Source organism: Trichosurus vulpecula, chromosome 2 (genome assembly GCF_011100635.1).
Source record: "Trichosurus vulpecula isolate mTriVul1 chromosome 2, mTriVul1.pri, whole genome shotgun sequence".
Lineage (NCBI taxonomy): Eukaryota > Metazoa > Chordata > Mammalia > Diprotodontia > Phalangeridae > Trichosurus > Trichosurus vulpecula.
The window spans coordinates 371,306,632-371,322,046 of record NC_050574.1 but is presented as its reverse complement, the minus strand read 5'-3'; the positions used below and the strand labels follow the sequence as shown (position 1 = coordinate 371,322,046).

Below are 15,415 nucleotides of genomic sequence, written 5' to 3'. Positions count from 1 at the left end.
CTTGTGAGTAATTGTGTTGGAGGTATAGAACCAGAGATTGTCTCTACAATTGGGTAGCAGTGAACTCACAGTTGATGCCTCTTAATTGGAAAATGACTGAAAAACCTATGGTATATAGTCTTAGTTTATAGTATAGAGTTTTAGAGGGGAGGGGAACAAAAGGGTGGTTAGAGTAATGAAGTATTACTATGTTATTAAGAAATTAATATGAGAAATTCAGAGAAACATGGGGATATTTGTATGAATTGATGCAAAGTGAAATGAGCAGAACCAAGAGAAGAAAATGCACAATAACTACAACATAAATAAAAAAAAGTTATTGAAAGGAAGTTGAATTTTGAATAATGGAAAAAAACAATGAAATTTTTGGAGAACAGATCATGAAACACATCTCTTCCCTCATGAAAAAGAAAAGGAGGTAGAACTACTAAGATAGAATATTGTATTTGCACACTGTTGAACTTTGCAAATTGAAGTATAATTTTTTCACTTTTTCTTTTTTTTGTAATATGGGTAATATGGAAATATGTTTTACATGATTTCACATTTCTAATTGATAATCATATTACTTGCCTTCTCAATGGATGGGGAAGAGACTGGAGGGAGAGAGAGAATTTAGAACTAAAAATTTTTTTAAATGAATATTAAATTTTTTTAAAAAAGAAAGCCAACCCTATTGGCTTGGCAAACAAATCATAAATAGCTAAGTCCTGGGGAATGTGTATGGGGAGGGAGGGAGTCTTGACTCAGGAGCACTTTGTGGAGGATACACTTGCAGTGGGGGTTGGAGAGGAGGGATTTACCTCTGTGTCCCATTGGCCATAGCATCAAACTGAAAAGTGGGAGACATCCAGTCCAGAAATTTAAAATTTCATGATTTCAAGAGGGAATTCAAAGCACAGTTTGTGGAATAGACAAACATTACAGATAGACACATATACTGAAAAGAAGTCCTTGGAGGAAGCAGCTTCAAGGAATGTGACACCTGGCAGCAGCAAATAAGTTAGCTGCCTTTGTGCTCAAGAGAGCTAACCCTGGCAAATGAGAGTCAAGCTGTGGAGAGAAGCAGACCCTGGGAATTCAGCTGAGCAACCCACCCACAAGATTCACTGACTCTAATGGAAGCTGTGTAAGGACTTAAGAGAAAAAAGACTTCCCAGACCTTGTATTACCAGGGGTTTTGATTTCTTGTGTGTATATTACATATGTCAACAAGTCAAGTCATTGATTAAGTACCTACTGTGTACCAAGCACTAAACTTTGGAGATCAAAAACCATCCTTTGCTCTCAAGGAGCTCATAGTCCAATATGAGAAATAAAATGCAAAATGCAAACTACTATGTATGAAATGTATGTGTGTGTGTGTATATATATATACATATATATGTATATATATACATATATATGTATATATATATACATATATATATATAGATAGATAGATAGACAGATAGCAATAGTTATATGTATTGAAAATATTGAAGAGGGAAGTCATTAGAATGAAGGAGGACTGGAAAGGCTCCATTCATAAGGTGACATTTGAGCTAAGACTTGACAGAAACTAGGTAAGCCAGGAAGGAGGGAAAGATGAGCAAGAGGAAAGTTCCAGGCATGTGGGAGTTGGGAGATGGAGAGTCTTGTGAGGCAAGCATCAAGGAAGTCAATATCTCTGCATGGAAGAGAATGTGGAGGGCTGAATTGGGGTTGGTTTGGAGTGGGGAGAGAATTGAGGCAGGCAGAACTGCCAACAGGCTTTTGCAATATACAGGTGAGGTGATGAGGACCTGCACTAGAGTGAGGCAGTGTCAGAGGAGAGATGGGGGCAGAAGCAGGAGATATTGCAAAGGTCATATCGACAGACCTTGGCAACAGCTTAGATATGGAGGGGTGGGGGGTTTGATGGGTGTGAGAGATAGTGGGGAGTTGAGGATGACAGCTAGGTCGCAAACCTGAGGATGGTGTTGCCCTCAACAGTAGTAAGGAAGGTAGGAAGTGGGGGATGGTTTAGGGGAAATGTTGAGTTTAAGATGTCTAGTGGACATCTAGTTTGAGATGTCTGAAAGGTAACTGGAGATGGGAGATTGGAGATCAACAGTGGGTCATTAGGGCAGGATAGGTAGATCTGAGAATTAAATCCATGGTAGCTGATGGGGAGGGAAGACAGAGTATGAAAATATGTGAGGGTGGGGATGATAGAGGAGGTCATTTACTGGAGAAGATGGGATGATACAGCCCAGAGGGGGTAATGTAAGTTGTCACATAAGATTGTTCTATCAGTGTTTTTGCTTAGGTAACATTTCTGTCAAAGAGGGGAGGGTTCAGTCTAGAAGGAGGTGGGAAATTACTGTGATATAAAAGCAAAAGGTATCAATTAAATGTATTTGAAGGAAAAATACAATGTGAGTAATTAAGAGATTAAGACATGTTTTTGAAGAAAAATGAAGATAAAGAAAGTAGCGAAGGCAAATTCAGTAGAATGGAAGGGAGAATTGATTCTTATAGTGACTTAGGGAATCAAACTTCAGAGTTAGAAGGGACCTTTTGAAGATCAACTTGTATGATCCCCCTCTTGCATCCTCTTATTTTTCTTTTCCACAATAGTTATTAGCAAGGTACCCCCCCCCCTCCACACACACATAGCAGCCAGCAAGAAAGTAACAGGTGTATCATTGCCTTGGCTGCAGGAACGTGACTGTTTTTATTTTGATTGCTGGAGACAAACTGATCTGCCTAGAAATGAGAGAGAGAAGGGGAATCTCTGGAGAGGAGGTGAGGATTTGATGGTTTGGGGATGTCTGTAGGAGGAGTGAAGTGCTTGTATATTCCCTAGGTTTCACAGGAGCTCAGAAGCTGACCCTCCCTATCCAAGTGTCCGAACACATATTGAAAGCTGTGTAAAAAAGCTCAGAATGTAGTCAGTAGTACTCTAGAATCATTTTGCCCTATCTTATCCTTGTATGTGTAGCTATCTTTTTAAAAATAAGATCATAAGTAATTTTAAGCATTTGAATAATGTCTTGCATAGTATAAATGTAGTGGGTAGGCTATTAGACTTAGTGTCAGAAAAAAACCTGTGTTTAAATCTGCCTCAGACTGAGACCCTGGACAAGTCACTTAATCTCTCCAAGTCTCAATTGCCTCTATAAAATGGGGCTAATAATAGCACCTACCACAGGGGCAGCTAGGTGGTACAGTGAGTAGAGCACTGGCCCTGGAGTCAGGAGGACCTGACTGAGTTCAAAGTCAGCCTCAGACACTTGACACACTTACTAGCTGTGTGTCCTTGGGCAAGTCATTTAACCCCAATTGCCTTGCCTTCCCTCCTCCAAAAAAAAAAAAGAAAAAAACAATAGCATGATAAGAAAATATTTGAAAAGTGCTTTGTAAACCTTAAAGCACTATATAAATGTAAGTTAATCACATTATGAAGTAAAGGGTTTTTTTTTTTTTTGTTTATTTTTGGTTTTGTTTTCTTCTGGGAGTAGGGAGTGTAAGGCAAGAAAATGTTTTTGGTAGGAAATACTCTTTTTAATGTCTTTTTAACCTAAACCTTTGTATCTCCCTTTTCTCCCTCCAGGTTTTTGGGATATACTCATAGACTCTGATGAAACCTTAATGGAGTACCTACCAAGTGGCTGGTGCAAAAAGACTCTCAAGTTCTAGTTGCTGTTCATTTTGATAACATTTGCAGTTTTATACATCTAAATGCCAGAGTTCTCTTGGGGAGAATTGTGCTGGACACCATTATTGCCTTTTGAGAAGGTAGGTTATATGTATATGAAGATCCTTCATCTGTGTAATTGGTAATTAATTTTGTTATTGGGGGAAAATGCCTGGCTCTCAGAGAGAATTTGGAGAAATGACAAATCAGTTATTGGCTCTTAAACAATCCCAAAGTAGTAGTTTTCTAACAGACAGTTACTAATGAACTCTTTCTCTTTTTCCTTGGCTGAATTGCTTGCACAGTCTTTTAATGATATCTTCTGTTTTATCATATTTATATTAGATTACATTAATAAAGGTGGGATGATACAGCCCAGAGGGGGTGATATAAGTTGTCACATAAGATTGTTCTGTCAGTGTTTTTGCTTAGTTAACATTTCTGTCAAAAGGGGGAGGGTTGTGTTTTAATAAATCTTGGAAGGTAAAAAAAATCTCAGTTAAAAAATAATCCTTATAAATTCAAATTTCTAAGGTGGCTGTTTCCAAACCATCTCAAGACTGTCCCTCCACCTCTTCTACCGACCTTCTCAGCAAAGGAACTCCATTTTTCACTGAGAAACCATTTGTTGTAAGGTCTCTCTTCTCCTGTACTTTACATTTTAAAACTCTTTGACATCCTCTATTTTCTCCTCCTTTACTCCATCATTATTCATTAGGGATATTGGTCTACAATTTTCTTTCTCTGTTTTGACTATTATTAGTTTGTATTCAGACAACATCAGTTCTTTTTCTGGGGGGAGACAGCATTTTTCATCATGAGTCTTTTGGGATTGTCTTAGATCGTTGTATTGCTGAAAATAGTTAAGTCATTCACAGTTGTTCATTGTAAGATATTGCTGTTACTGTGTAGAATGTTCTTCTGGTTCTGCTCACTTCATTCTCTATCAGTTCACTTAAGTCTTTCCAGGTTTTTCTGAAATCATGAAATCTGTTTTGCTTAGGATCAGTTCCTTTCTTAATTTTTCCTTCTTCTTATACCCACCTTTCCCTTCTCTCTTTTCTCTTTTGTTTCCCTGTTGAGTGAAATGTATTTTTTTATTCAGTTGTGTTGTGTATTCTTCCCTGCTTTGACTAGTTCAGATAAAAGTGAGGTTTAGGTGGTGACATTTCCATCCACTTCTTCATCTTTGTTTGTATAGACTTCTTATTGCATAGCACTATTATGTGAGATAATTTTTTACCTCCCCTTTCTCTTTTCACTCACCTCCTAGTATATTCCTTTTTACCTCCCTTCCTCATTTTCCTTTTTTTTTTTAAGATCATCAAAACATAAACTCATTGCCAGGTCCTCTGTCTTATTAGCTTCCCTCTCTAACTGCTGATAATTTTAGGTTTCTTAGGGTACACATGTATCACCTCCCCTAGTTAGGAGGTAAACAGTTTATCCTCATTTAGTCTCTTATGATCCCTTGTCCCTATTTACCTTTTTATGTTTCACTTGGTTAATGTGTATGCATTTCAGTTTTCATATAGCTTTGGTCTTTTCATCTGTAAGTTGTCTATTTCCTTAAAGGTCTAATGTTTTCCCCTGTAGAATTTTACTCAGTTGTGCTGGGTTATTTTTGGTTATAAGGCCGTATATTTTGCTTTCTTCTTTCCAAGCTGTTTCTTTGTTTCTTCTTGTGTGATCCTGTCTCTTCTTGGTACTTGAATTTTTTGTTTCTGGTTGTTTGCAGTATTTTTTCTTTATATTAGAAGCCTTGGATTATAGCTATAATATTTTTGGAAGTCTTTTATTTGGGGTTTTCTTTCTGTAAGCAGGAAGTAGATTCTTTCTATCCTTACTTTGCTCTCTGGTTCCAAAAGATCTGGGCAGTTTTATAATTTCTTGAAATATGATGTCTAGTCGCTTTATTTTGTCATGTTTTTCTGGTAGTACAATCATTATGAAAATATCTCTCTTTGAATCTGTCTTTCAAATCAATTGTTTTTGCTATGAGATACCTTGCATTTTCTACAATTTTTTTTCAGTCTTTAAACTTTTAAAAAATATTTCTTTTGTCTCATGGAGTCATTAACTTCTACTTGGTACATTGTAATTTTTAGAGATTGATACTTGGGCCAGATTTTTGTATCTCTCGTTCCAAGTTATTAATTCTATTTCCATTTATTTCTTCCATAACTCTTATGTCTTTTCAAAAACAATTTTTTTTACTCTAAGGCTTTCATTTAATTTATAAAATATTTTTAAACTCATAAATTAAAAAGAAAAAAACTGTTAATTTATTTCATTTCTCTAGATTTTTATGACACTGTTCTCTCCACATTCTCCTGCCTTCTGATTGCTTTATCTCAATATCCTTTGTTGGACCTTCATCCAGGTCATGTCTACGTGGGTGTCCCCCAAGCCCCACTTCTCTTCTCTCTCCATACTATTTCACTTGATGATCTCAACAGTCCCCATGGATTCAATTATCAGCTCAATGCAGATGATTCTCATATCCGTTTTTCTAATCCCCACCTCTCTCCAGACTTCTCACCTCACATCTCCTACTGCTTGTTATTTGACTTCTCAAACTAGATGTCTCATAGCTCCAAGACAGCTAGGTGGATAGAACACTGACCCTGGAGTCCAGAAGATCTGCATTCAAATCCAGCCTCAGATACTTCCTAGCTTTGTGATCTTGGGCAAGTTACTTAACCTCTGTTTGCCTCAGCTTCCTCAACTGTAAAATGGGAATTTTACCTACTTTACTTTTACTTTTTTCCTTTTTTTTTTAACTTTACCTGCTTTGCAGAGTTGTTGTGAGGATCAAATGAAATATTTTAAAAGCACTTATCACAGTATCAATAAACTAATATAAATATTTATTCCCTTCTCCTCTTCATAGACATCTTAAACTTAACATGTCCAGTACTGTACTTTATTACCTTTTCCCCCAAACCCTTCTCAAACCTGTGATATTCCCTGTTACTGTCAATATCATTATCTTTCCAGTCACCCAGGCTCAACCCAAGTGTTAATCCTCAACTCTTTACTCTTTTTTACCCCCCCATCCATTCACTTGCCAGATCCTTTCATTTCTACTTTCATATCTCTCATCTATACCCCCTTCTTTCCGCTTATACTACCAATGCCCTGCTACAGGTCTTTATCTTCTCAAACCTTGATAATTACAATAGCTTCTGACTGATCTCCTTGCCTCAAGTCTCTCCCCACTCTACTCCATCCTATGTGCAGCTCTCAGTACAGATCTGACCATATCAGGTCCCTATTTAGTCGACTCCAGTGACTTCTCCAGCATCCAATACAAAATCCTCTCTGGCATTTGGAGCCCTTCATAACCTAGCCCTTTCTTATTTTTCTAATCTTCTTACACCTTACTCCCTTCCACATACTCCACAATCTAGTAACACCGGCTATTCCTCCCAGCAGACATTTCTTCTCCCAGTGCTGGGCATTTTTACTTGCTGTCTCCCATGCCTGGAACTTTCCTCTTCCTTATCTGTACCTCCTTCTTTGCTTACCTAGCTTCCTTTAAGTCTCAGCTAAGGTCCTACTTCTGCATGAAGCCTTTCCCAGTTCTCCTTAATCCTATTGCATTCCTTCTGTGATTATCTCCAATTTATAGTGTGTGTGTGTGTGTGTGTAATATTGTTTATACATAGTTGTTTATGTTTTATCTTCTCATGAGATTGTGAGCTCCTTGAGAACAGAGACTGATTTTTGCCTTTGTGTCCCCAGTGCTTAGTTAGCATGGTGCCCTCCACAGTAGTAGGTACTTAATAAATGCTTGTGCACTTGACTCTGCCTAGAGACAACTAGGTAACTCAGTGGATAGAGCACTGTGCCTGAAGTCCAGAAGACCAGAGTTCAAATCCACTACTAGTTATGTGACCTTGGGCAAATCATTTTATATATCTGCCTTAGTTTCCTCAGCAGTGAAATAAGGGTAATCACAGCAACTAACTCACAGGGAGTTAGTTGATCCTGTTTTGAGGATCAAAGGAGATATTACTTGTAGAGCACTTAAAGTGCCTGGCACATGCTAGGTGCTTAATAAATCCTTGTTCCTTCCCTTCCTTCCCTTCCTTCCCTTCCTTCCCTTCCTTCCCTTCCTTCCCTTCCTTCCCTTCCTTCCCTTCCTTTCCTTCCTTCCTTCCTTCCTTCCTTCCTTCCTTCCTTCCTTCCTTCCTTCCTTCCTTCAATTGTGGTTCTTTTATGGATGTTTTTGAATTGTTCTCTTTTTCTGAATCTATTCCTGTTACCATAATAGCCTTTTACGGTGGTTTCTTTTTTATTTGCTTGTTTTTATCATCTACTTAATTTGGGCGTTATATCAGGGCCAAGCTTTGCACAATTCCGATACAAATAACTGGACTGTACTTGTACCCTCTTCCTCTTGAGAACTGCAGCTGCTTTCTTGGGCTGTTGTGGTGGATTGTGTTACTAGAGGATCTCCAGAACAACTCAAGCTGGGAATATCAGCAAGCTTATCTGCTGCTAGTGTGGTCTGATTGTTGTTTGCCTTGGTCTGAACTGTGCAAGTTCCTGACCTGGGTTTGGTTCTAAGCTACACCTTTTGGCTTGCTTCTAGTTGGATTTCGAGTAGACTGCTCCTAGACTTAAGCATTATCAGCCATCTAGAAAGCTCTGAAGTTTCAGAGTGACAGAATTGTATGTGCATCTTTGGTCTGCAATTCTTTCCCTGGTTATTCAGCTGTAGGCTTCAGACTATGTTGGGGGTCAGAACTGAGACCCTGCAATACTGCCAGTGTCAGACACATGCCACTACTGTTTGCTTCTGAACTTGCTCTCCTTCATTATACAGCATAGGTTGTTCAATCCTCCTTTCCCAGCACCCCTGCTCTCTTGCCCCGAAGCACAAGTAATCTCTTGGCCATTCTAGGTCTGTGACCCAGAACTGGGTAGTCAGTGACAGAGCTGCCAACTGGCACCCGTTCCTATTCTCTGCACAAGATCTGACCCCTTTGTATCAGTCTAGGACCTTTTCTTGCCCTGGTATATGTTGGGATTCCTCATACTGGTAGCTGCCTTTGGACACTTTCCTACTTAGACTGGGTCCCCAGTGTTGGAGACCTTTCAAGATTTTTGTGGAGTAGTTGTGGGGGAGAGCTAAGCTGTACTATCTTTTACTCTTTTACAATTTTGCCTGTATACTTCTACCCCTGATTTCTAGTACTCCTATCTCCTCTGCCAGATTGCCTCTGCAATCTATCTCTTACCTAATCTTCAGTTTTTTCCTCTTTATTAATTCCTTCCCTGCTTCTTATAAACATGATTAGGTCTCTATCAGCCTTTAAAAATATCTTCATTTAATTCTATTTTCCTTCAACCTATTATCCTTTTTCAACCAACTTCTAGAAAAGCTGTCTACACTGTTGCCTCCATCCCACCCCCACCCCACTCACTTCTCAACCCTTTGCAGCTTGGCTTCCAAACTTATTATTTGGGTGAAACAGCTCTTTCCAAAATTAGGAATCCCTCCTTAATTGTCATGTCCAGTAGTTTTTCCTGAATCCTCATTTTTCTTGGCTTTTCTGTAGTACTTGGCACTGTTAATCATTCTCATCTTTTGGAGGATCTCTTATTGCAGTTTCTCATTGTGTTTCATTTTTTGATCATTGTTCAGTCGGGTGGGAGTTTCAGGGTTTTACTGGAATAGTGGTGGTCCTAAGTTGCCTGCCTCTGTTCAGACAGCCCTCTTGCCTGAAAGACCCCTTTCATTTATTTTTTGAACTGTCCTATTTAACCTCTTGTATGGTTCTTGTTTGGGGCATTTTGAATCTGACATTAAAAACTGTTCATCAGTTTGTAAAATTTAGCAATAACTTCCAGAACTTGGTCTCCATTTAATCTTAGCTCCCCCCTTTTTTTGGCTGTCTCTAAGCTCAGCCTCCTGTGGGGAAAGAACAGGTTTGTAACCAAGGCCTCCCACCAGAATCTAATTTTAAATTCGCAATCTGTCTTGTGATTTTCCCTTCAAATTTAACTTGGAAGTAAATACATTCCATTCGTTTTCCTGTATTCCAAAAGATATTTTCAAGCTATAAAAGAGTAATCATTTTGTTTATTTTTTATACATTTTGTAATACTTTATCGAGTTAGAGATAATTGCATTATAATTTTTTCTCTTTATGAATATCATATTCGTCAGTTATTAGAAAATCCCTGTGAAACATAGAAGATCCTTATTCAAACACTATTAGCTATAGAGCTTGAATACCATATGAGGTATATCCATTTTATATTCTATTTAAGGGGGTTGAGTTTATCCTAAAAACCTTGTTTTAGGCAATTGTTTTTATGAAGCATTCCTACATTATGGACCTTAAGGACAGCATTAGAGAAATCCCAGTATATTTTAGTAGTGAATAACAGTCTTGCCTTTCTTTTGTGGATAAGAAAATTTTAATAAAGAGCATGTAATCCTATTGGTATAGATGAAATCAGTGAGGGAACAAAATACAGGATTTAGTTTTTTCAGAATGCAGTCTTGTGTTAATGTTTTTTATCTAATCTCTGATTGAATAATATAATTATCTTAACCACACTCTGATTCACCTGATTTTTTAAAAGTCCATTTTAGAATTTAGATATATTCCTATCTCCAAATTTGATTTTTACTTCAGTCTAAGGAAGACCCAAGAACTCCACTTTTGGTTTAATATCCAAGACAGTGAATGGTGTTTTTGATGTTTTAGCAGGTTTTCTGTTTTTATCCAAGGTAAACTGTTAAAGTTATCAATTTTGTCTTGTCATGCTGTTGTACCTGTCATCAGTGCATTGTTTACATTCCCACTTAAAAAACAAAACAAACTCAGCCCTTTACAACTTTAATGAAACACAAAATTAACGTCCCCAAAACCAAAGATTTGTACAATGAAGTTCAAATTTAAACCTTCAGGTATTTAAAATGAGAATTTTCAGTCCAAAGACACATAATTTAGAATTAGATCTTGATTTTTCTGTTCCAGTTCAGGGGAAAGCATTGGTGTGGAAATGTAGAAAGTTTGGATAGTTATAGCACTATACTTTTATTGCTTTTTAAATAACTTTCCCTCAAACATAGTAAAACCACAAATAAAACTTAATTTGTGGAGTGCATGGTTAACGGTTTCATTTTTTGCCTCTTTGTCCTTTTGATTTTGTGGAAATTGGTAAATGATAATATAACAAGTTGTTAGATGTTCAAATAAGTGACTTTAATGATGAGGCATCAAACCAGGGAAGGTTCAACCCAGCGTCGTTGTTGTGGTTCAGTCATCTTAGCCATGTCCAACTTTTCATGACCCCATTTGGGGTTTTCTTGGCAAAGATACTGGAGTGGTTTGCTATTCCCTTCTCCAGCTCATTTTACAGACAAAGAAACTGAGGCCAACAGGGTCAAGTGACTTGTCTAGGGTCACACAGATAGTGTCTGATCAGGGCTGGATTTGGACTGAGGTCTTCCTAATTCCAGGCCCTGTACTCTATCCACTGTACCACCTAGCTGCCCCTGTATACCTATTGAACAATGATAATATTAAGAATGAGACACATTGACATTTTGGACTTTTCCTTCCTTCCCTCTCTTCTTTCTTTCTTTCTTCCTTCCCTCCCCCCTTCCTCCCTCCTTCCTTTCTTTCCTTCCTTCCTTCCTTCCCTCCCTCTCTCTGTGTCTCTGTTTCTCTCCTGCCCTCCCCCCAATCTATCCACATGATTCACGTTACTGACATAGGCACTTTCAGCTCTTTCACTAAGGTCTGTTTACTAGCTTCTTACTCCTACCATCTCATTCCCTGCATAAATTACTTACTTATGCCATATTCCTTGCCTGGGATCCCCTCCCACCTTCTCCACTTGTTCAAATCAGGCCCGCTTTACCAGACCCAGCTCAGGTCCCACTGACTTTCCTACCTACTGCTGCATCATGATTTGTCCCATAAATAAGTAGTAACTAGAATTAGCAGTATACAATTGTACATTTCATCATATAGTGCCATTTTTATTCCCATGTATAATTATTGAATAGGGTGGGCCTTGGTTTCAAGAAGACCAGAGTTCAAGCCTTGACCTAGACATACGCTGGCTATGTCACTCTGGACAAGTGCCCTACCTCTCAGTGCCCTAGGCAACTAAGTTGTGGAGAAATTGCTGACCTGCATTGGTAGAATTTTCTCATCCTGGAGTACTCCACACTACTGAAATCTCTTGTTCCTATTCTCACAGGGATTTCTATGGCTTGTTTCTTTAATTAGATTAAGACGGATTGGGAAAGGCTTTGTATAGAAGACTTGAATGAAGCCAGGGAAGCCAGGAGGGGGGGATGAGGAAGGAGAGGCTTCCAGGCATGGAGGACAGCCAGAGAAAATGGCCAGAGATGGAGTGTTTTGTTTGAGGAACAGCAAGAAAGCCAGTGTCACTGGATCAAAGGAATAATCTAAGTAAAATCTCTGTGGTTAGTTTAAGGAAGACCTGTACATACATGCCATGCCACCATAGTTCCATCAGATAACCATAATCCTTTTACACTTAATGTGAGAGAAGTAAAAGATGATCCTTATAGAGATCACAGAAATTGGCATGAAATAGCATTAAGCTGGGGCAGTGGAACTGGACAGGGAAAGAGAAGAGTTGATCGGTTTCAGTTCATTTCAGTAAACATTTATTAAGCACCTCTTCTGGGCCTCCACTGTGCTAAGTCTTGATACAAATAAAACAAAAGTCACTACCCTCAGGGAATTTACAGTATAATGGGGAAAGGCAACACACAAAAAGAGGCTGGAAAGGGGGTTGGTGAGATCCCAGGGCGCTGGAGCATCTTGTTCAGTGGAGGCAGGGAGGCAGAGGTACTCTGAAGCTCCTTTGCTTGACCTGTTTCCTGGCATTAACTCTGAACTCTGAACACTCAGTAGTAGGCATCCCTCAGTCAATCAACAAATATTTAAACACTTATATGTCGGAAGTTGTACTAGGCTATGAGAATCAAATGATACCAATGAGTCTTCAAGGAACTTGTGTTTTACTGAGGATGGGATATACAAGGGTAGTAAAAGAGAAAGCTTAGAGGGAGTGTGGCATATTTGATTGACGTAGAACTTGGGTTTAAGATTTGGGCATGTTGGGTTTGATATGCCTACTGGACAATTAGGAAGGATCCCCACTGAAGTTAAGGAGATGGATTAGGCCTGGATATCTAGTTCTGAGAATCCCCTGTGTACTTTAATTCATGGAAGCTGATGATCTCTCCAAAATATAGAAGAGCGGGCGGCCCAGGACAAGGTTCTGGGTGACGTTTGTGATCAAGTGGCATGATTTGGGTGATGATCCAGCAAAGAACATTGATGAAGTTGTAGTGAATCCATTTGGCATCATGGTGTGATTTCCTTCAGCGTTCGGCAAAACAGTAGAGCAGAAAAAGGTTTTCCATGGCTAAGAACCGGTTGGCAAGGTTTCAGTGGCAGTAGAACAAGGGGACAAAGGAGATAATGTACAGTTGAACTGGTCAGTTAGAGTACTAAGATTCTGAAGAAAGGAATTTCCACTACTGAATCATACTATGAAATCTCAGCTGGCATATAGTTATAATCTAATCTCATGGCTGTATAGTTAACTTGTGTTCTTCCTGTTTGACTATCCTCCTAGCCTCAGGAGTTGTTCCAGACTTTGTCCTTTCCACCTTAAAACCCTAATTCCTGCTTTTTCATTGGGTGACTTTACTTTCCACTTTACTAAGAAAATAAAGACCATTCACTCTAAGATCCATTTTCTGTCCATATCTCAAAATCCCGCTGTATCAGCAATCCTTAACTGAGTAGGGAGCCTGTGAATTTAAAAATACTCTGATAACTATATTCAGTATAATTGGTTTCCTTTGTAACTCTATGTAATTTATTTTATGCATTTAAAAATATTATTCCTCTGAGAAGGGGTCTATAATCCCCCTTTACCCAACTGTCAGAGGGAGTCCATGACACAGAAAAGGTTCCGAATCCCAGCTCTACATAGTCTTTTCTCTCCTCTTTTACCCATGTCCTTGATCCTATCCTCTTCCATCTCTGGGCAGTAATTTTTCTTGTCCTATCATTTATTCTCTCTTCTACCTTCTCCTTTCTTGTCCTCAGTCTTTTCTGATAGCATCCCTTTCACATACACGCCCCCTCAGCCCAATAACTATAAATTAGCTCAGGTTGGAAAAAGGCTTTACATAAATTATCTCATTTTGGGTTCCACCATGATCCTAGTTACTTTTTAAATATTTAAATAGAAGAAGAAGTGTGGCTCAGAGCAGGGGTGTTGACCTAGGAAAGTTGGGAGGAATGAAGGAGGAGTAGAGATTGTGGTGAAGACAAAGAATAGACTTAAGAGGAATGAGACAGAGGGAAATAAAAAAGGATAGGAAATTATAATAAGAGAAAGGGAGTTTGAGAGTTCAGTCATTGTGGCAATGGTACAGTTATGAGTCACAGTGCTTTCCCTGTGGGTGGCTATGAGTATAGTGAAACTGTGGGTCATGAGAGCTGAGGAGGAGGAGGAGGAGGATGAACTGGAAGGCCAGGGTATTTGTTGTTGTTGTTCAGTCATTTTCAGTCATGTCTGGCACTTCGTGACCCCATTTGGGGTTTTCTTGGCAAAGATACTGGAGTAGTTTGCCATTTCCTTCTCCAGTTCATTTTACAGACAAGGAGCTAAGGCAAATAGGGTTAAGTGACTTGCCCAGGGTCACACAGTATCTGAAGCCAGGTTTGAACTTAGTTAGATGGATGAGTTTTCCTGACTCCAAGCCCTGCAAACTATCCACTTCATCACCTAGGGTATTTGAGGGGATGTTAAAGTATATATTGAATTCTCTGATATGAGGCTTAGAGATAGAACCTGTGATTGAGGTACTAAATTCCTCGGAAAAAAAGGAAAAAGGACTGGAAAGCTGGTAGTTTAAAGCAAGCAGTATCTTGCCTGGGTGATAGTAGTCAGCAAACATATATTAAACATTTATATGTTAAGCATTGTGTCAAGTAGGGGCGACTAAGTGGCATAGTTGATTGAGTGCTGCCCCAGAGGTAGGAGGACCTGAGTTCAAATTTGGCCTCGGATACTTACTAGTTTTGTGATTGTGGGCAAGTCACTTAACCCTGTTTGACTCAGTTTCCTCATCTGGAAAATGAGCCAGAGAAGGAAGTGGCAAAACCACTCCAGTACCTTTGCCAAGATGGGGTCGTGGAGAGTTGCACATGACTGAAAATGACCCAACAACAGTAGCAACAACAACATTGTGCTAAGTGATTGGGATATGAAGAATGGCAAACAGTCCCTACTATCAAGGAGCTCACAATCCCGAAAGGGAGACAGCGTACAAACAACTGTGTACAAACATAATAAACACAATGGCTAAATTAGAGATAATCCCTGAGGAAGGCACTAAGCATTAAGGGGAGTTGGGAAGGTCTTATTTCAGAAGGTGAGATTTTAGTTGAGACTTGAAATAAGCCAGGTTCTGAAAGGATAAGTTGCTGAAGATTGTGATTGAAGGAGGGTCTTGAAATGCAGAAAAGTATATGCCAATTTCTGGCCCGATATGTAGGAGGACATGGAGGCGGGGAGAGCAACCAGCACTGGAGAGATATTTGTAAAGACCTTAGCGCAGAGCCTGACACATAGTAGGGACTTAATGCTTGGGCTGGAGAGCTGAAGTGAGTCATGATTGATCAGTCGAATTGGTTATCAATTGTTGATCAAATGGTTGGTCAG

At 39.0% G+C, this 15,415-nt stretch overlaps 1 protein-coding gene across 1 annotated transcript in view; it reads left to right on the top strand.

The window, feature by feature from the left end:
- Positions 1-3,577: 3,577 nt before the first annotated feature.
- The window catches only part of TIAM1 (TIAM Rac1 associated GEF 1), a 154,077-nt gene continuing 142,239 nt past the window's right edge, over positions 3,578-15,415 (top strand). The window contains exon 1 of the mRNA XM_036745622.1: positions 3,578-3,762. The gene's annotated coding sequence lies outside the window, so the exon portion shown is untranslated. The remainder of the gene's footprint in view (positions 3,763-15,415) is intronic.